We start from the raw sequence: 19,037 nt of genomic DNA on the forward strand, positions 1-19,037 counted from the left end.
AAATTGAGATTTTTCTCATTTCTTAAGTTAGGCCTATATTGCTATAAATTTTCCTTCTAGAACTACTTTTGCTACATCTCCAAGATTTTGAGCCGTTGTGTTTTCGTTTTCATTTATCTCCATGCATTTTTTTCATTTCCCCTTTGATTCCTTGGTTTACCCATTCAGTGTTTAGTATCATCTTATTTAAATTCCATGTATTTATGTTCTTTATAGTTTTTTTTCTTTAATCTTGTGATTGATTTCTAGTTTCATACTGTTGTGGTTATAAAGAAAATAAGACAACTTTGGCTTTCATGGTAAAGGAAGAATCAGAGCTGTGGGGCATTAAAATAATGAAATACTGCAGACGAGAGGGTTGGAAAAAACGTGACCTGTGTTTCAGTGGCCACTGTTCTCATTCCCCATGGGGTGGGGGGCAGGTTGCCATGTTGCTGGAGGCCTGCTGGTTCTGTGTGGGCCAGTCCTTTGGAGGGCAGGCCAGGAGGGACACAGCACCACAGTGACCAGCACTGACATGGTCCTGTGATGAGGGGCAGACCCAGAGTGCCATGTGGGACCTTGTGTCCTCTGAGCAGGGAGCCCAAAGGAGAGTTGATTCCTGAGATCATGACCTGAGCTGAAGGCAGATGCCTTACTGACTGTGCCACAGGTGCCCCAGGTATCAGCATTTTTATTTGCATCTACCTGCACCCACTACCACCTTGACCTCTGGAAATGCTGTCCTTGAGACAAAAATGCTATTGGCTGCTTTCCTCCTCTAGGCCCTGTCCCTTTGATGTTAAGCGGTGGAGTTGGTGGGATCTGCCTCTGGCTTGCTGTTTACCCAGTGGATTGTGTCAAATCCAGAATTCAAGTTCTTTCCATGTCTGGAAAACAGGCAGGATTTATCGGAACCTTTATAAGCATTGTGAAAAATGAAGGTGAGTCTGCTCATTGCAGAAATGGAGTGGGTGTGTATAGACCGGCCATTTCGCTGTAACCCTCATGGAGGTCGATCACGTGTGTGTGGTTGCTCTCTTCCCCTGCCTCCTGTCCTTTTTCTAGCGCCCCTTCCTTAGCTTACTTCCATTCTCAAGAATGTTTAATGTCCTTGTTCCTCACTTCTGGGCCAGGATTCTTTGTTCTAAATAGCCCGGAGGGAACTTTAAAACTCCAGATTGTGCCTAAGGGGACAAAGGCTTGGAAGTCAGCACCCCTTGTTTTATAGAATATAGATAGTATCAGAAAATGATCTCTACTAAAGGATTTAAAAGAATGTGCTGCAAGTCCCTAATGCTAAGACTTCCTGAAGGTGATTGGCTCTGAATTTTGAGAGTTAACGTAGGAGTATAAAGATTTTCTAGGTAATGTTTGTATAAAGCCAGGATCATGCCTCTGGTGAGTGGAGACCTGTCCTTTCAGCATCCACTCTACATCTTCCACCTCGGGATGTGAACTTCTTGGGCTTGATTTTGCGAGAGCGGTCACAGGGTGTGGAAACGGCTCAGTTCATACTCCAGAGTTGCATAAAACTTCATAGTTGCACAGAGTCCTTATGCCTCCCTCATCCACTTGGATCTTCATAACAGTCTGGGCAGTGCCAGCTGTAGACACAGGACTGTGCTTATGGCCCAGTGTCTTGTGGTCCTTGCCCTCCCAGGTGACATTGTGAGGCTGCTGCCCTCCTGTGACCCTGGGGCTGCTACTCTCTGCCCAGGTGAGGCCTCTGCTCTGCCCGGTCCATGTACCAGGAGCGAGCCCGGGATTCATGTGTGGTACCTGAGCGTCCCCAAGATTGCTGGAAGACTGGATGCCTGGCCTCGTTGCCATTAGCCTCCATCTTTCCCGTTAGTCCAGGGACACCTGGACAGAAGCCCTTCCATCCCTTGTCGGCATTCAGTGTGTTGTCTGGATCTGTCGGTGTCCAGCCCTGGGCTCTGCGGCTTCACGGGGTCTCTCTGAGAAGAGGCGTCTCAGTCTTTGATCACTTCTTGTTTTCTAGGAATAACGGCCTTATACTCTGGACTGAAACCCACAATGATTTGAGCGTTCCCTGCCAATGGGGCGCTCTTTCTGGCCTACGAATACAGCAGGAAGCTGATGATGAGCCAGTTCGAAGCCTACTGAAGTGTCCTGGCGAACCAAGGTCCAAGTCTAGGCACGTGACCACTACAGTTCATCTCAGGGTTTCACGGAGTACAAGACCAATGGGGAATTATTTTGGTTTCATAGGAGTTCTGTTTTTTTGGTCTTCCCTTATTCTACTCTACATCTTAAACTTTGTGAAAAGGGCCTCTATTAATTTCTGCCCATAATTGTACTGAAATCGAACTAAGTTGCTGCTCTTGTCCTTGGTGGGACATTTAGGGCGAGCCGCCGGCCCTGCACAGGATCTCAAAGGCTAAATGTAGTTCAGGACTTTGCATAAACCTGTATGTGTCCATGCAGCTTGGATGGTTACATGTTAGTAAGGCATCATTTGGTTCCATGTTTAATTCTCAGATCTCACCAGAAAAACTCTGAGGTAACCATGATTCATGAAGATGGCTATGAATGATTCCTTACTCTAGATGTAGGCTCTCTTTTAGAACCTTAGTACACGCACTATCTATCCTAAGTGGCTGAAGTTAAGTTTTTCTGTGGTGCTTGACAGCTGAACTGTCCATGTAGATTTTGTGGAGGAGAACATACCTGCAAACTGGTGTGGCTTCCATGTTCACGATTTAAGTTAGGAGTAAGCCTCTTGGATTTTCCCAAGATGTTCTACTGTTAAAATAGTGCCATTCACTTCCTAGGTGGGATCACCTTGTGCCCCTGACACATTGTCAGGTGTGGTGAGAGCAGCACGCCCCTCACCTGTGCCAGCTCCCTTCTCTCCCAAAGAACTCCCCCTCTGCTGGGCCTTAGGTTGAGGGAGGTGCTGAGGGGAGGGCGCCCTGCTGCTGTGCTTTGTGAAGGCCCATGACCGACAGCAGGCCTGCTTCTTCCGTCTCTGGGTCCTGGCCTGGGTAAGATTCCAGATTATTTCTTTGGACCGTCTCTGGCCTGCTGATGCACTTTGGACCACTCACTCACTCACCGCCTCCACCAATCAGAAACCCTTCCGGGGAGCAGAGTGCCAAAGCCAAGAGAAGCCCTTGTTCCCTGTCTGGTGTCTGAAGGACCGTGCTCGTGGGCAAGGTCCTCTTTCTGATGGAACTGGACAGAACCTAGGGCTTGTCCCCCACAGTGAGTGATGTTGGGGGTGACCCTCTTGTTTAAGTTTCTCGGGATCGGTCACTGCCATGTTTCTTATTGGGTTGGAGCCTTTTACATTTGGTACTGGCAGTCCGTGGATTTTCAGGATTGTATATAGGGGCTGACTTTATAAAGCAATGAAACAAGCCAAGTAATTTTATTAAGCTATGCCATATGAATGCACTAACCACCACCACAAAACTCCAGGTCACCTGGTGTAAGAGGGTCCCTTCTCGTCCCCACTAGGCAAGCCTCATCATACTGTGCTGCTCCAAGATCAGCAAGGGCTCTCTCAGAAACAAATGTTCTTAAGCAGGCTGACGCTGCTAACATCTGTCCCGGGTGTGTCTGTCCTTGTAGGCACAGTGTACCCCTCGAGTGAAACCTCTGGTTTTCTGAAGCGTTTTGTTCTCTGCAGAGGCTCTGTGCTAACTCTAGCCATGCACCAGAAGCCAGAGGGTCGGGGCAGTGAGCAGCTGCTCTTTCTATATACTGCAGTTGTGCAAGTTGGCCCACCAGCAGCATTCTTCTTCTGCCTGGTTGCGTGGATGGGGTTGATGTAGAGGAAACTGTTCTATTTTTTAAAAATAGCTAAATTTCCTATTACGTTTTGGATAATTCTATTCCAGGGTAGTGAGATCTATTTGAAAAAACCAGTATCATTCTGATGTACCATGATGTAAGATTTTCGAGTTGTTCAAGGAAGTATTTATGTCAGGTTGTAAGGAGGCAAGCCCATAAATTCTCTTTATGTGAGCAAAAGCACAAGAGTGTAGCAACTCAGGGGCCAGGAATTTGGATGCATCTTGGAGGGTTAGAGAAGAGTCTTGAAAATTGGGGTTTTCTTCCTTAGTGCCAGCTAGGTATCTACGCCCCCCCCCCCCCCCGCCCCCTGTCCATTTACCTAAGCCTGCCACCGGGTCTGCCCCTCTGGCTTACGGCTGCATGCATATTCAAGGGAACAGTACAAACTATTCAGCGGCAACATGTGTCTCTGTAGCACGAATTATAGCAAGTAATGTAGTCAGAGCTTTTCCTAAAAAGCCTTCAGATGGGCTGTTGCACTGGTAGCTGAGACCCTTTGAGGGCTATTTGGAGGGAAAAAGAGCACCTGCATCCAGGCATGTTCATAAATAAGGACATTTTATTTATATAATATATAAATAAACATATACATAATGATGTTAAGGTACTTAGAATAAAACAGCATCCAGCAATGAAGAGAATAGAATTTCCTGTGGACACTGGACTAACCAGTGTTTATAGTGAAAAGATGATCTTCATAGAGTTCCCTAAATTTAAATGAAGTTGGCTGGGAGCAGAGTCTGTGTCAGGGGGTGTATTTTAAAATAATCTAGATTTCTCTAGGCAGACATTTCCTTTGACTTCACGGCGATGTGACAAAGAGAATCTACTGTAACGTCTGCTTGTGCTTACCCGGATTCTCTTGTCCTCCAAGGACTGCATGTGTGATCGAAGCTTGTATCCCAAGCTCTGCGCGGACTGCTTATAGGAACAGTCCTATGGGCTCAAACCTTGTTCTGGTGCCAATCTGAGGTTTGTTAAATAGCTTAGAAATGACCTTTTTAATCTGACATTACAAATGTGAAAGCAGGGACTACTTGCCCAAAACTACATAATGAACCCACGCAGTATTGTGAGGAATCATTTTAAATGTTATTTTGATATGAAAGTTCTTTTCAAACTCTTAAGTTTGGCATACAGTCCCCAGAAACAGTAGTTCTCTCAATCCTGGCATACCTCCTTCAGGAAAGAAAAAGCACCACTAACATTTTACTTTGTATATATTTAAGGTTGGTCAAAAATATGTGTATGTAAATGTGAGGTGAATGCGATAACCACTACACTACGGAAACCGGCCGCTGTACGTAAATGTAAATATAAGTATACCTGCAAGGAAGGAGGGTTAGGAGAGAGACCTAAATGTGTGGCAGGGATTGTGGAGAACATGATTCTATACTGGAAAGGGAACTATTGATCATCAGTATCAGACTTCATCAAAATATAGCTCGACTGCAAACTCCGGACAGTAAATTTTAAATGTTTTCTTTTTATGGGGATTATCCAGTTGATTTCATGGAATGTAAAGCCTAGGAAAGAAGAAACATGTTTCAAGCACAGAAGGCCAACCAGGGTTAGTCTTAGTCCCTCTCCTGAGCCTCAGTTGGCACATACTAGTGGAAGGGCTTGGTAACATCTGGGATGGCCGATGCTGGGGCACTCAGTAAGGCTGTTTGTAATTCCCAAAATGCTCCTTCTGCCTCAGCAGAATAACTTGCTGGTTTGACATTGAGATTTGAAACAAACACCAGAATTTCCAGTTTGCATGCTATCTCTTACCTGACAGTTTTTGGAAGCAGAACAGAAAAAGACGATCTGGCTCTGCATTGTTATTTGTACTTTTAGATCATTCCCATTGCCTTTTCCAACACCTGAAGGAAATAAAGTTAGGCTCATTAGAACAAAGAGCAAAATGTCTCACCTATTAACATTATGGATTAAAGAGAAAATCATGACAGCTAACAGTGTGTCAGCAGTGAATCATTTGGGTCTTGCTTGGATTCTGTCTTTAAAAGACAAAGCTTTAAGCCCAACTTTGTCTCCTAAAGCACAATTTATAAGGCTGTAGGGGGGAAAAAGAAGACATATAGTTTAGCTTCTAAGACAGAATTTCATCTTTTCACCTTTCTGGAAAAAAATCAGGTAACTTGCCACCTTTGCTGCTAATGTGTTGCTTGCTTCAGACATCCGACAATGGGTCTCAAACAGTCTAATTTCCTCTGACCCTCATCTGGAGTTAGATATTAGACAGCTGCATCCAAACATTCTGGTGGCATTCATGATACATCTATTGACAAATGGTTTCTTGCTCTCTATTCGATTCAGATGACCCCTTTTTTAGTAGTTCTTAAAGGCTGGTTTCTCAAGCCTTCAATTAATTCTGCCTTTCTTTTAACCAGGAATGTCACAAAATTGCATAGAAGTAAAGGTACAGAACTAAAATTTTCTAACAGAGTCATATGTTAATCATTCTTGATGTTCAAATTGTATTTGCATCATATGAACACATTATTAATTTACATTAAGCATCATCACGTCTGAGCCTTACTTCCTCCATCCCATTCCAGTTGCAGAACTCCTTTGCAGAACTGATGTTCACCAGAAATTAGTGAAAATGTAGAACTAAATTAATTCAAATACTTACCACGTGACAGGAAAGGGCACTGATTTACAAGCTTAATTCCCACACATTTAAACCTTTTAAAATAAAGCATATTTCTATAATATAAAAGGTAAAAAAGACATGAGGTGAAGAGTCTGGCTCACCTACTCCCACTGTTTATTTGTCCAGCTCAAATGGAGAACATTTTTATGCACATATAATCAAATATGAATACTCTCCCAGAGTATTTTTATATATGTACGTACACACAAATATGAATACATATTATTCCCCACTTCTGTGTTACAGAAATTGTTGCATACCACAGCACTGTCCTGTGCCTTGCATTTTTTAAATGCATGTCAAAAATCTTATTTGACTCATCAATTAATAAAAAACCAGTAAAATGTTACAGCTGATTCAAAGTAAACTACAAGCCACTGTGGAAAACAGTATGGAGTTTCCTCACAAAATTAGAAAGAGAATTACTGTATAGTCCGGTAATTTTGCTACTAGGTATTTACCCAAAGAATATTTTTTTAAATTTTATTTTTAATAAACATATATATATATATATATATTTTAAAGATTTTATTTATTTATTTGACAGAGAGAGATCACAAGTAGGCAGAGAGGCAGGCAGAGAGAGAGGAAGGGAAGCAGGCTTCTTGCTGAGCAGCGAGCCCGATGCGGGACTCGATCCCAGGACTCTGGGATCATGACCTGAGCCGAAGGCAGCGGCTTAACCCACTGAGCCACCCAGGTGCCCTAAACATATATTTTTATCCCCAGGGGTACAGGTCTGCGAATCGCCAGGTTTACACACTTCACAGCACTCACCATAACACATACCCTCCCCAATATCCATAACCCCACCCCCCCTCTCCCAACCCCCCTCCCCCCATCAACCCTCAGTTTGTTTTGTGAGATTAAGAGTCACTTATGGTTTGTCTCGCTCCCAATCCCATCTTGTTACATTTATTCTTCTCCTACCCCCTCAACCCCCCATGTTGCATCTCCTCTCCCTCATATCAGGGAGATCATATGATAGTTGTCTTTCTCCGATTGATTTATGTCGCTAAGCATGATACCCTCTAGTTCCATCCACGTCGTCGCAAATGGCAAGATTTCATTTCTTTTGATGGCTGCATAGTATTCCATTGTGTATATATACCACATCTTCTTTATCCATTCGTCTGTTGATGGACATCTAGGTTCTTTCCATAGTTTGGCTATTGTAGACATTGCTGCTATAAACTTTCGGGTGCACGTGCTCCTTCGGATCACTACGTTTGTATCTTTAGGGTAAATACCCAGCAGTGCAATTGCTGGGTCATAGGGTAGTTCTATTTTCAACATTTTGAGGAACCTCCATGCTGTTTTCCAGAGTGGTTGCACCAGCTTGCATTCCCACCAACAGTGTAGGAGGGTTCCCCTTTCTCCGCATCCTCACCAGCATCTGTCATTTCCTGACTTGTTAATTTTAGCCATTCTGACTGGTGTGAGGTGATATCTCATGGTGGTTTTGATTTGTATTTCCCTGATGCCGAGTGATATGGAGCACTTTTTCATGTGTCTGTTGGCCATCTGGATGTCTTCTTTGCAGAAATGTCTGTTCATGTCCTCTATTTCTTGATTGGATGATTTGTTCTTTGGGTGTTGAGTTTGCTAAGTTCTTTATAGATTTTGGACACTAGCCCTTTATCTGATATGTCATTTGCAAATATCTTCTCCCATTCTGTCAGTTGTCTTTTGGTTTTGTGAACTGTTTCCTTTGCTGTGCAAAAGCTTTTGATCTTGATAAAATCCCAAAGGTTCATTTTTGCCCTTGCTTCCCTTGCCTTTGGTGATGTTCCTCAGAAGATGTTGCTGCGGCTGAGGTCGAAGAGGTTGCTGCCTGTGTTCTCCTCAAGGATTTTGATGGATTCCTTTCTCACATTGAGATCCTTCATCCATTTTGAGTCTATTTTCGTGTGTGGTGTAAGGAAATGATCCAATTTCATTTTTCTGCATGTGGCTGTCCAATTGTCCCAACACCATTTATTGAAGAGGCTGTCTTTGTTCCATTGGACATTCTTTCCTGCTTTGTCGAAGATGAGTTGACCATAGAGTTGAGGGTCTATTTCTGGGCTCTCTATTCTGTTCCATTGATCTATGTGTCTGTTTTTGTGCCAGTACCATGCTGTCTTGATGATGACAGCTTTGTAATAGAGCTTGAAGTCCGGAATTGTGATGCCACCAACTTTGGCTTTCTTTTTCAATATTCCTTTGGCTATTCGAGGTCTTTTCTGGTTCCATATGAATTTTAGGATTATTTGTTCCATTTCTTTGAAAAAAATGGATGGTACTTTGATAGGAATTGCATTAAATGTGTAGATTGCTTTAGGTAGCATAGACATTTTCACAATATTTATTCTTCCAATCCAGGAGCATGGAACATTTTTCCATTTCTTTGTGTCTTCCTCAATTTCTTTCATGAGTACTTTATAGTTTTCTGTGTATAGATTTTTAGTCTCTTTGGTTAGGTTTATTCCTAGGTATCTTATAGTTTTGGGTGCAATTGTAAATGGGATGGACTCCTTAATTTCTCTTTCTTCTGTCTTGTTGTTGGTGTAGAGAAATGCAACTGATTTCTGTGCATTGATTTTATATCCTGACACTTTCCTGAATTCCTGTACAAGTTCTAGCAGTTTTGGAGTGGACTCTTTTGGGTTTTCCACATATAGTATCATATCATCTGCGAAGAGTGATAGTTTGACTTCTTCTTTGCCAATTTGGATGCCTTTAATTTCCTTTTGTTGTCTGATTGCTGAGGCTAGGACTTCTAGTACTATGTTGAATAGCAGTGGTGATAACAGACATCCCTGCCATGTTCCTGACCTTAGCGGAAAAGCTTTCAGTTTTTCTCCATTGAGAATGATATTTGCGGTGGGTTTTTCATAGATGGCTTTGATAATATTGAGGTATGTGCCGTCTATCCCTACACTTTGAAGAGTTTTGATCAGGAAGGGATGCTGTACTTTGTCAAATGCTTTTTCAGCATCTATGGAGAGTATCATATGGTTCTTGTTCTTTCTTTTATTAATGTGTTGTATCACATTGATTGATTTGCGGATGTTGAACCAACCTTGCAGCCCTGGAATAAATCCCACTTGGTCATGGTGAATAATCCTTTTAATGTACTGTTGAATCCTATTGGCTAGTATTTTGGCGAGAATTTTTGCATCTGTGTTCATCAAGGATATTGGTCTGTAGTTCTCTTTTTTGATGGGATCCTTGTCTGGTTTTGGGATCAAGGTGATGCTGGCCTCATAAAATGAGTTTGGAAGTTTTCCTTCTATTTCTATTTTTTGGAACAGTTTCAGGAGAATAGGAATTAGTTCTTCTTTAAATGTTTGGTAGAATTCCCCCGGGAAGCCGTCTGGCCCTGGGCTTTTGTTTCTTTGGAGATTTTTGATGACTGTTTCAATCTCCTTACTGGTTATGGGTCTGTTCAGGCTTTCAATTTCTTCCTGGTTCAGTTGTGGTAGTTTATATGTCTCTAGGAATGCATCCATTTCTTCCAGATTGTCAAATTTGTTGGCGTAGAGTTGCTCATAGTATGTTCTTATAATTGTCTGTATTTCTTTGGTGTTCGTTGTGATCTCTCCTCTTTCATTCATGATTTTATTTATTTGGGTCCCTTCTCTTTTCTTTTTGATAAGTCTGGCCAGGGGTTTATCAATCTTATTAATTCTTTCAAAGAACCAGCTCCTAGTTTCGTTGATTTGTTCTATTGTTTTTTTTGGTTTCTATTTCATTGATTTCTGCTCTGATCTGTATGATTTCTCTTCTCCTGCTGGGTTTAGGGTTTCTTTCTTGTTCTTTCTCTAGCTCCTTTAGGTGTAGGGTTAGGTTGTGTACCTGAGACCTTTCTTGTTTCTTGAGAAAGGCTTGTACCGCTATATATTTTCCTCTCAGGACTGCCTTTGTTGTGTCCCACAGATTCTGAACCGTTGTTTTCATTATCATTTGTTTCCAGGAATTTTTTCAATTCTTCTTTAATTTCCTGGTTGACCCATTCATTCTTTAGAAGGATGCTGTTTAGTCTCCTTGTATTTGGGTTCTTTCCAAATTTCCTCTTGTGATTGAGTTCTAGCTTCAGAGCATTGTGGTCTGAAAATATGCAGGGAATGATTCCAATCTTTTGATACTGGTTGGGACCTGATTTAGGACCAAGAATGTGATCTCGTCTGGAGAATGTTCCATGTGCACTAGAGAAGAATGTGTATTCTGTTGCTTTGGGATGAAATGTTCTGAATATATCTGTGATGTCCATCTGGTCCAGTGTGTCATTTAAGGCCTTGATTTCCTTGTTGATCTTTTGCTTGGATGATCTGTCCATTTCAGTGAGGGGAGTGTTAAAATCCCCTACTATTATTGTATTCTTGTCGATGTGTTTCTTTGATTTTGTTATTAATTGGTTTATATAGTTGGCTGCTCCCACGTTAGGGGCATAGATATTTAAAATTGTTAGATCTTCTTGTTGGACAGTTCCTTTGAGTATGATATAGTGTCCTTCCTCATCTCTTATTATAGTCTTTGGCTTAAAATCTAATTGATCTGATATAAGGATTGCCACTCCTGCTTTCTTCTGATGTCCATTAGCATGGTAAATTCTTTTCCACCCCCTCACTTTAAACCTGGAGGTGTCTTCGGGTTTAAGATGAGTTTCTTGTAGGCAACATATAGATGGGTTTTGTTTTTTTATCCATTCTGATACCCTGTGTCTTTTGATTGGGGCATTTAGCCCATTAACATTCAGGGTAACTATTGAGAAATATGAATTTAGTGCCATTGTATTGCCTGTAAGGTGCCTGTTATTGTATATTGTCTCTGTTTCTTTCTGATCTACTACTTTTAGGGTCTCTCTTTGCTTAGAGGACCCCTTTCAATATTTCCTGTAGAGCTGGTTTGGTATTTGCAAATTCTTTCAGGTTTTGTTTGTCCTGGAAGCTTTTAATCTCTCCGTCTATTTTCAATGATAGCCTAGCTGGATATAGTATTCTTGGCTGCATGTTTTTCTCATTTAGTACTCTGACTATATCATGCCAGCTCTTTCTGGCCTGCCAGGTCTCTGTGGATAAGTCTGCTGCCAATCTAATATTTTTACCATTGTACGTTACAGACTTCTTTTCCCGGGCTGCTTTCAGGATCTTTTCTTTGTCACTAAGACTTGTAAATTTTACTATTAGGTGACGGGGTGTGGACCTATTCTTATTGATTTTGAGGGGGGTTCTCTGAACCTCCTGAATTTTGATGCTTGTTCCCTTTGCCATATTGGGGAAATTCTCTCCAATAATTCTCTCCAATATACCTTCTGCTCCCCTCTCTGTTTCCTCTTCTTCTGGAATCCCAATTATTCTAATGTTGTTTCGTCTTATGGTGTCAGTTATCTCTCGAATTCTCCCCTCGTGGTCCAGTAGCTGTTTGTCCCTCTTTTGCTCAGCTTCTTTATTCTCTGTCATTTGGTCTTCTATATCGCTAATTCTTTCTTCTGCCTCATTTATCCTAGCAGTGAGAGCCTCCATTTTTGATTGCACCTCATTAATAGCTTTTTTGATTTCAACTTGGTTAGATTTTAGTTCTTTTATTTCTCCAGAAAGGGCTTTTATCTCTCCAGAGAGGTTTCTCTAATATCTTCCATGCCTTTTTTGAGCCCGGCTACAACCTTGAGAATCGTCATTCTGACTCTAGATCTGACATATTACCAATGTCTGTATTGATTAGGTCCCTAGCCTTTGGTACTGCTTCTTGTTCTTTTTTTTGTTGTGAATTTTTCCGCCTTGTCATTTTGTCCAGATAAGAGTATATGAAGGAGCAAGTAAAATACTAAAAGGGTGGCAACAACCCCAGGAAAATATGCTTTAACCAAATCAGAAGAGATCCCAAATCGTGAGGGGGAGAAAGGGGATAAAAAGGGGTTCAGAAGAAGAAAAAAAAAGAAAAGAAACTATTAAAAAAAGAAAGCCGATAAAAAATATAAAAAGGAAAAATATATATACATATATATTAGATAAACTTTTTAAAAAATGTTAAAAAACGGTAAAAGTTTAAAAAATTTAGCAGAAGAAGAAAAAAAAATTGAAAAAGTGAAAAAAAATTAAATTAACTGCAAGGCTAAAGAATCATGGCGAGAAAGCCATGAGTTCCATGCTTTGCTTTCTTCTCCTCTGGAATTCTGCCGCCCTCCTTGGTATTGAAACTGCACTCCTTGGTAGGTGAACTTGGTCCTGGCTGGGTTTCTCATTGATCTTCTGGGGGAGGGGCCTGTTGTAGTGATTCTCAAGCGTCTTTGCCCCAGGCGGAGTTGCATCGCCCTTACCCGGGGCCGGGCTGAGTAATCCTCTCGGGTTTGCTGGGTTTGCTTTCGGGAGCTTTTGTTCCCTGAGCGCTTTCCGTAGAGTTCCGGAGGACGGGAGTGAAGATGGCGGCCTCCCGGTGTCCGGCCCGGAGTAGCCAAGAGCCCAGGGCCCCACTCCTCAGTGCTCCCCCAGAGAACAGCGCCCAATGACTCCCGTCACCCTGGCCTCTGGCTGCGCTCCGAGCTGACCGAGCCTGCGACCGGTTCAAGGTAACCCCGAGTTTAGAGCTCACTCCTCGGCTCTGTCTCTGTAGCCGGCTTCCCTGTTCTAATACCGGTAAGCTCTGCGACACTCAGACTCCCCCGATCCTTCTGTGACCCTGTGGGACCTGAGGCCGCGCTGATCCCGCCTGGGCTTCACCCCAGTTAAGCCTCTGGAGCGATGTCCCTCAGCGGAACAGACTTTTAAAAGTCCTGATTTTGTGCTCCATTGCTCCGCCGCTCACCGGGAGCCGGCCCCTCCCCCCGCGGTCTATCTTCCCGTCGCTTTGGATTCACTTCTCTGCCAGTCCTACCTTGCAGAAAGTGGTTGATTTTCTGTTTCTGGAATTGCTGTTCTTCTTCTCTTCAATCTCCCGTTGGATTTATAGGTGTTTGCAATCTTTAGATAAGCTATTTAGCTGATCTCCCGCTACCTGAAGTAGTCTCAGCCTGCTACTTCTCCGCCATCTTGACTCCTCCTTACCCAAAGAATATTAAGCACCAATTTGAAGAGCTATATACATCTTATGTTTATTGCAGCATTATTTACAATAGCCAGTACATGGAGGCAATCAAGTATGTACTGATAGACGAATAGGTAAGGAAAATGTAGTGAAGATGTATTTATACACGTATACAGACACACAATGGAACGTTGCTCAGCTGTAATTAAAAAAAAAAATCTTGCCATTTGCAACAGTGTGGATGGACCTATAGGGATGCTAAGTGAAACAGAGAACTATATTTCACTCATGTGGAATTTAAAAATATAAATGAAAGGAAAAAAGACAAAAAATCAGATTCTTCAATACAGAGAACAAACTGATGGCTGCTATAAGGGAGGTGGGTAGGGGGATGGGTAAATAAAGGGGAATAAAGAGTATGCTTATCATTTTTAAAATTAACATATAATGTATTATTTGTTTCAGGGGCACAGGTATGTGAATTATCAGTCTTACACGATTCACAGCACTCACCATAGCCCATACCCTCCTCAATGTCCATAATTTTTTTTAAAGATTTTATTTATTTATTTGAGAGAGACAGAGAAAAAAAGCATGAGCAAGGGAGAGGCAGAGGGAGAAGTAGGCTCCCTGCTGAGCAGGGAACCTGACACAGGGCTCTATCCCAGGACTCTGGGATTACGACCTGAGCCAAAGGCAGACACTGAACAGACTAAGTCACCCAGGTGATCCATGAGAGTATACTTATCTTGTTGATAATATACTTGCCTTGATGAACTCTGAGTAATGTATAAAATTACTGAATCATTATATTGTACACCTGGAGCTAATATAAACTAATGTATGTTATACTTCAATTAAAAAAATACTGCGCATCTATAGGAAAATAAAGATTGATGACATGAGTTTATAAACAGATACAAAATGTCCTAATCAGTCGCCTGGGTGGCTCAGTTGGTTAAGTGACTGCCTTTGGCTCAGGTCATGATCCTGGAGTCCAGGGATTGAGTACTGCTTCGGGTTCCCTGCTCAGCGGGGAGTCTGCTTCTCCCTCTGACCTTCCCCTTCTCACGTTCTCTCTCTCTCTCTCTCCCAAATAAATAAATACATAAAATCTTAAAAAATGGTTTAATAATCAATTGCTTTCCACTAGATACAACTAACTTGTATTTTTATGTATAAAAATTATTTACAGTACTATTACTTTTCTACAACTTAGAGTTATAAAGAGCTTAAAGACCATGAGAGGTAGAGATAATCCCAGAAGGGTGCACAAGTCAAAATACTGCTCACTGCAAATTCTTTCACCCTTTTTTTCAGACAGTCTCCCCATCCCCCTTCTCTTTTGATCTTAACAACCTCAAAGGAAGATTATTCTTACTCCAAAAGAAGGCTGGTGTCTCTAACACTGAGTCACAAAGAAATCTGAACACACCAATTAGTAATGAAATGGAATCAGTCATCAAATAACTCCCAACAAACTAAAGCTCAGGGCCAGGTAGAATCACAGGTGAATTCTGCTACACATTTAAAGAAGAGTTAATACCTATTCTGAAACTATCCCAAATAATAGAAGGTGAAGGGAAACTTCCAAATATATTCTATAAGGTCAGCATTACCCATACCAAGACCAGACTAAAGTCACAATTAAAGAAACAACAAACAAATAAAACTACAGGCCAATATTCCCCATGAACTTAGATATAAAAATTCTCAACAAAATATTAGCAAAGTACATTCAACAATAAAAAGATCATTTGCCACGATCAGTGGGATTTATTTTGGGAATGCAAGCATGGTTCAATATTTTCAAATCAGTCAACATGGTACACCGCATTAGCAAGAGGAGGATAAAAATTATATAATGGTTGTTTTTTTGTTGCTGGGAAGATGGCAGAGTAGGAGGATCCTGTGCTAACCTTGTCCCCTACACACACACCAAGATAACAGCCACATCAAGTGCAACAAACTCTGAAAAGGACCCAAAGACTGGCAGAACAGACTTTCCACAGTAGAGAGGAGGCCACATCAAAAAGGTAGGTGAGGTGAAGACTATCCATGAAGATGGGGGGAACCCCAAGCATGGAGAAGCAAGAGGCTCAGACCACAGAGCAGGCACAGGAGACAAGTCCCCATAACATGTGGCTTTGAAAACTAAATGGGGCTTAATTGGTTTTTAGGACCAGCAGGGCTCAACTCTGGGCACTTTATTTATTTACTTGAGTATAATTAACATAAGTGCTGTATTAGTTTCAGGTGTACAGTATAAGGATTCAACAATTCTATATAATCAAGGTCAGTGTACTATTCATCATCTTTATCTATTTCACCAATCCCCTACCCCACTTACCTTCTGGTAACTAGTTTGTTCTGTACTTAAGACTCTAGTTTTTTGTCTTTTTCTTTGTTGTTTCTTAAATTACATATGTGAATAAAATCATATGGTACTTGTCTTTCTCTGATTGACTTATTGCATTTAACAATATACCCTCTAGGTCCATTCATGTTGTTCAAAAGACAAAATTCATTCTTTTTTTATGACTGAGTAATATTCCATTATACATATGTGTATATGCACCTTCTCTTTATGCATTTATCCATTGGTGGACATTTGAGTTGCTTCCATATACTGGCTATTGTAAATAATGCTGCAATAAATATAGGGGGCATATATAGCTTTTGAAATTAGTGTTTCCATGTTCTTTGGGTAAATACCCAGTAGTGGAATTACTGGGTCATATGGTAATTCTACTTTTAATTTCGTGAGGAAATTTTATAGTATTGCCCACAGTGCTTGCACCTCTATATCTACTGCAGCATTACTTACAATAGCCAAGATGTGGAAGTACTCAAGTGTCCATTGATAGATGAATAAAGAGGTGGTGTGTATGTATACATAGACTGGAATATTATTCACCCATAAAAAGAATGAGATTTTGCTACTTGTGACAACATGGATGGACCTACAGGGTATTATGCTAAGTGAAATAAGCCAGACCAGAAAAGGGCAAATGCAAAAAGTAGTTTTCCTTATATGTGGAATCTAAAAAATAAACAAAAATGAACGAACGAACAAAAAGTAGAACCAGACCTGTAAATACAGAGAACAAATTGATGGTTGCCCGAGGGGAGGCAGTTGGGGAGAGGCACAAAACAGGTGAAGGAGAGTGGGAGATCTAGGCTTCCAGTCATGGAATGAGTAAGTCTTGGGGGATAAAAGGTACATCATAGGAAACATAGTGAGTGACACTCTAATAGTGTTGTATGGTGAGGGATGGTAAGTACACTTGTGAGCATAACAATGTATAGACTTGTTGAATCACTAGTTTATGTATCTAAAATGATTAACTTTTTAAAAAATATTTTATTTATTTGACAGAGATCACAAGTAGGCAGAGAGGCAGGCAGAGAGAGAGAGAGGAGGAAGCAGGCTCCCTGCTAAGCAGAGAGCCCAATGTGGGGCTCGATCTCAGGACCCTGGGATCATGACCTGAGCCGAAGGCAGAGGCCTTAACCCACTGAGCCACCCAGGTGCCCCATGAATGTAACATTTAAAAAAAAGATTTTATTTATTTCTTTGACAGAGATCACAAGTAGGCAGAGAGGCAGACAGAGAGAGAGGGGGAAGCAGGTTCCCTGCTAAGCCAAGAGCTGGATGTGGGGCTCCATCCCAGGACCCTGAGATCATGACCTGAGCCGAAGACAGAGGCTTAACCAACTGAGCCACTCAGGAACCCCTAAAATGAATGCAACATTTTGTGTCAAGTATATTTTAATAGAGAAAATGTTTATAAAAGTAAGGGGGAGACAATGTATAGAAGTCCAAGAATCGTTACTATAAAAGAATGACAACAACAACAACAACAACAACAACAACTAAAGAGGAAGAAAGCCACTGTTGCTAGAGCTGATTTATGGATGGATAGAGAGGTGGGGAATAAAATCAGAGAAGTGGATGAAGGGGGCTGGACAGGTGTGATGAGACATGCCAGAGACATTTTCGTTCAAGTCAACTTCACAGAGATCTCCTGAGCTCCAACTGTGTGTGTCATGATCTGGGGGATTCAAAGACGAATGAATAATGGTCTCTGTCCTCATGCAATTTGCAACACAGTATATCACCTGACAGAGACCAAGGAAATACAGTGTTATAAATACTACACCTCAGTATAAGTAAATGGATGATCACAGGTTGAGTTCTCCCGGAAGTGGACACTAAACCAAACTCTGGGTACTAGTGATTTATGAAGGAAGTGCTCCTAGGAGGAATTTTTTCATAAGAGACAAGGAAGGGTGGGATTCAGCAGATTCAGCTTGATCCATGGGAAATTCTTTGGTGTAATTTATACTGCAGAGTTTGTCACACTTGGAAGCAAAGGAGTTGAGTTTTTGTATAGCTGCTAGTCATTGCGTATGGGCTGCCCAACAGGGTGGTGACACTCTCAGGGATTTGGGGCTCTAAAAGAGTTGGCTCCAGTAGTAATCCTCCAAGGATTATAGTAAATGGGGTGGAGGCTGGGAGGGGTGGGATCACAGAGCTGGTGGAAGGGATCCAATGGGATCTTGATGGGGCACCAAGAGTGTCCAACTGAACAGAATTTTTAGCCTAGAGGGTACAGTTTGTTGGGCAAGCTAACAATGTGATAAGAGGATAATAAGTTAAAAAAATATATATATATATATGGAGAAAAATGCTGGTGTCATTAGCTTTGGCCTGATTATTTACATGGGTGCAGAAACACTGGTAACTTACCATGTAGTCCTTCTTAAGTTGGCTCTGAAGTCTGGACCCACATGGTACTGAACAGCTGCTAAGATTACAATTTTGTTTGGAAGTCTCCATGAGGCATCTCATACTGGACTTTTAGAATCTATTTGTTAGCCTGAGACTAGCAAACCAAACACATGAAACCCTCTCCCAGTTTTCCCCTGCAGTACTTATCCATTTGGGTTAGCTCCTCTGTTCTCCATCTCCGCACCTTCCAGTTTTAATTGTTTCTGCAGTTTACATAAAATTTAAAATAATAGCAGAGAAGTCACAGTCTTAAGGGTATAACATCAGACAGAAACATATGAAATTCTAGAACTTATTAAAAACATTTTTAAGCTTAGAATTTTGAGAAACAATTCCCAATCTCACTATTCATGTTAGAAAAATACATTAAAATTCCACTGGACCAAATCCCCATTTGTCTGTCTGGAACGGTTAATACTCATGGGGGTCTGTATAGATACCGTGGGTCCCATTGTTAACAAAGAAGAAACTAAAGCAGAGCATACACTCAGACACAATTCTGGCTCTCCTACCACTGAGTTGGTTTTATGGTTGCGTTTCTATTTCTTGGTGGGAGAAACTGCTCCAGTGGCTAACCATGTTGCTTTTCCTGGTCTAGAATAAAGTGGTCGACTCTTTTTGCAGGACCCCACTGAATGTGGGAAGGGAACAGAGCAAAACTGCTGTCCCCTACCTTCTGACACCTGTTGGACAAACCTGGCTCTGCCTGGGGAGGTATGGCAACACCTGGAATTCTGAGTGAGGTCAGCCATTAGGACCCACGACAACCCT

General features: G+C 41.6%; 1 long non-coding RNA gene across 1 annotated transcript; it reads left to right on the forward strand.

Moving 5' to 3' along the window:
- The first annotated feature begins 327 nt into the window (after nt 1–327).
- Nucleotides 328–3,865, forward strand: LOC125096364 (uncharacterized). Its single transcript, XR_007126154.1, has 2 exons — nt 328–923; nt 1,985–3,865. It is a non-coding gene; the product is annotated as an uncharacterized LOC125096364 (long non-coding RNA).
- Nucleotides 3,866–19,037: the final 15,172 nt, after the last annotated feature.

Source organism: Lutra lutra, chromosome 3 (genome assembly GCF_902655055.1).
Source record: "Lutra lutra chromosome 3, mLutLut1.2, whole genome shotgun sequence".
Lineage (NCBI taxonomy): Eukaryota > Metazoa > Chordata > Mammalia > Carnivora > Mustelidae > Lutra > Lutra lutra.